Source organism: Grampus griseus, assembly GCF_964374135.1.
Source record: "Grampus griseus genome assembly, chromosome: 10".
NCBI classification, from domain to species: domain Eukaryota; kingdom Metazoa; phylum Chordata; class Mammalia; order Artiodactyla; family Delphinidae; genus Grampus; species Grampus griseus.
The window spans coordinates 103,317,726-103,320,584 of NC_139004.1; the positions used below are offsets into that span (position 1 = coordinate 103,317,726).

The 2,859-nt window shown below is 62.2% G+C and overlaps 1 long non-coding RNA gene across 1 annotated transcript; it reads left to right on the top strand.

Annotated features, from left to right (window-relative positions):
- Positions 1-329: 329 nt before the first annotated feature.
- Positions 330-2,051, top strand: LOC309827886. The gene is made up of 4 exons (XR_014297260.1): positions 330-499; positions 890-1,155; positions 1,558-1,656; positions 1,887-2,051. It is a non-coding gene; the product is annotated as an uncharacterized lncRNA (long non-coding RNA).
- Positions 2,052-2,859: the final 808 nt, after the last annotated feature.

Sequence of the window (2,859 nt, forward strand, 5' to 3'; positions counted from 1 at the left end):
CTCCGCTGCTGTAATGGATCCCATGGGCGCAGGGAGGGGCGTGAACCACAGACATCTGCTGCTTACAGTTGTAGAGGCTGGACCTCCAAGATCGAGGGCTGGCTTTTCCCAAGGCTTCTGTCCTGGGCGTGCTGGCCGTGTCCCCTGTGTGTGCACATCCCTGGGGTCCCTGCGCCCACAAGGACACAGATTGGATTACGGCCCACCCTGATGGCCCCATTTACATTTAACAACTCCTTAAACGCCCCCGTTTCCACATACGGTCACATCCCGAGGTCCTGTGTTCCGGACCCCACACTGACACAATGCCCCCTTTACAGACGCAGCAGCAGAGGGACAGAGATCACACGGCCACCAGAGGCGGATGCCATCTGACCCCAGGCCTCCAGCCCTGTGCCTGCTGCCCAGGCTCACAGACGCACCTCCCTCAGGAGACGGGCTCCGAGCCTTGCTGCTGGGGCCATCAGACCACGGCGAGGAGGCTGTGTAGCCACGCCAGGCCAGTCTGGGGGGCGGTGCAGAGGACACCCAGCAGGCTGCCTGGGGGTAAAGGGAGCCCCTGGTGCTTGTGGCAGCGCTGGGTCCGTTGGGCCGCGTGCCGCCCCAGCGGCTCCTGGTGCAGCTCCGCTGTTCCCCACCTGTGACCCTGGCAGGCCCCCCGCGGGCGGATCCCCCAGTGGAACGTGCTGCCGCCGTGCCTCCTTGGCCTCCACGCAGCCCCCAGGCCCACCCCGTGCAGGGCCTGGCACCGAGCAGCTCCCTTCCAGGCAGGACCTCCCGGGGTGCCAGAGCCGCCTGCGGGGAGCGGCCCGTGTCATCGGCCCCGGGAGCAGGGGCTGCGCTGGGCGCCCGAGCGTGGCCAGCGTTTTATTTCTCATATTGTTTGCAGGTGGTGACTCAGCTGAATCATTCAGCAAGTCAAGACCCAATCACCACCCACCGTGAAGAGCGTTTAAAGCTGGGCTGCTCTCAGGAGGCCCCCGGACGCAGCATCAGTTCCACTTGGCCGGGGTCGAATCGGGAAGATTGGAGAGCGGCCCTGAAGACACGGTCCTCCTGGGGCCGGGCCTGCCCGGGACGGGGGCCGAGGGCTGCCCCGAGTTGCTCTGCCTGGCATGGGTGGTAGCACCCCCCCGGAGTCATCCAACAGCCCCGGTGAGGGTGGCCTTCCGGAACATTCCTGCTCTTCCCCTTAAGATCTGACTCCAAACTCTGGCTCTCATCCTCCTCATAAACACAGGGGGCCCATGGGCGGGAAGAGGTGGGGGAGGGGAGCCAGGGCTGCCACTGTCCCCTGTGCCTGGGGAGCTTCCCACAGGCTGCGCTGAATGGCCACCGTGTGCCCTGGTGGCCGCCGCGCCGCGAGGGAGGCTGAACGTGGCAGGGTTTCCTTTTCTTTTCTGAGCTGGTACGTGCTGCCCCCAATAGATCAGTGAGAAAGAAAGAAAAGGGGTGTCAGGGAGGCAGCTGGCGGTCTCCGCCACGTACCCCGGGACACAAAGACCAGCGGTAGCTGGTGACGCACCGCCAGCGCGTCTGTTTTCCATTTCCCCACAGACCCTGGATGGTGTTTTGAAAACAACTTTCTGAATTGAGCATCACGGATACAGCGAAAGCCCCCGTGTCGCCTCCTCCCGACTCTGCCCCAACCCCCAGGTAACCACTTTCCCGCCATCTTGAACTTTGTGTTTATCCCCGCGGCACACGTATGTGCGTCCGCAGACAATGTGCTTTGAGTCAATCAACTGGCTTCATTCTGAGCTCTTCTTCCCCGACCTGATTTTTTTCACTCAGTTTTGTGTGGGGGACTTCTCCTACGTTGATACTTCCCACAGCACTCCGCTGTGTAAACACAGCATCGTCCACTTGTCAATTCTGTCTTTCAGGTTGTCTCCAAACCGTGGAAGCGAGCGGCAACCCGATGCCCACCCCACCTCTGACTGGTTCCCACGTGCCCTCCAGGGGCTCTCGGGCGGATCCAGAGGACGGAGCTGCTGGGGTTACGGGCGTCCGCGTCTGCAGCTCCACACTTCTCCTGGTGGTCGATGGTGGCGATCAGGGCACAGGCCAGGGGCTCTCACACTGGGGTCCTCACCCCTCAGGGCTTCTGAGACCCTTCTAGGGGTCCCTGAGGTCAAAGCCATCTTCGTAGGAGTGTGAGATGTTCCAGCCTTTCTCATCCTCTCACGAGTGCACCGTAGAATTTTCCAGACCAGCGTGTGGGAATGTCATAGCTCTGATGGCCAAAGGCACGTGTGCTTTGGTTGTGATTGAAATTAAACTTTGAGTATATAATTTCGAATATGTAAATGTTGGTAGACCAAACTCCAAGCCACAAAAGCTCTTCGAGGCCCTCAATGGTTTTGAGTGTAAAGAAGTCCTGAGACCAAACAGCTCAGGACGTGGGACAGACCCACGGCCTGGACCCCAGGGCGGGGTCCAGGATGTGGGACAGACCCACGGCCTGGACCCCAGGGCGGGGCCCGACGGGGCTGTGGCAGCTGCGTGGCTCCTCCCCACTTCCTGGGGCGCCGGTGGCACAGTGATAGCACGTGTGGCTGCCGGAGATGTGCTGACCGGCCCTGCTCGGGGGGGCCCCCAGAGGACGTTCGTGCGCCTGGAATTCTCGGCACTTCTCAGAACAGCCGCAGCCTGACCCCTCGGCCGCTGGGGGGCGCTGAAGGCGTGTCACAGACCTGACCTCTCTGATCCTGTCCCGCTGGGCACACCGAGCGTCTGAGCAGGGAATCCTTTTCGAGGCTTGGGGCGGGGCGGGGGGTGCAGAGGCAGGAAGTCAGGGAGCCTGGTGCAGGTCAGACTCTGCTCCCAAGAGCGACCTTTACCCGCCGAGTCTCAGGT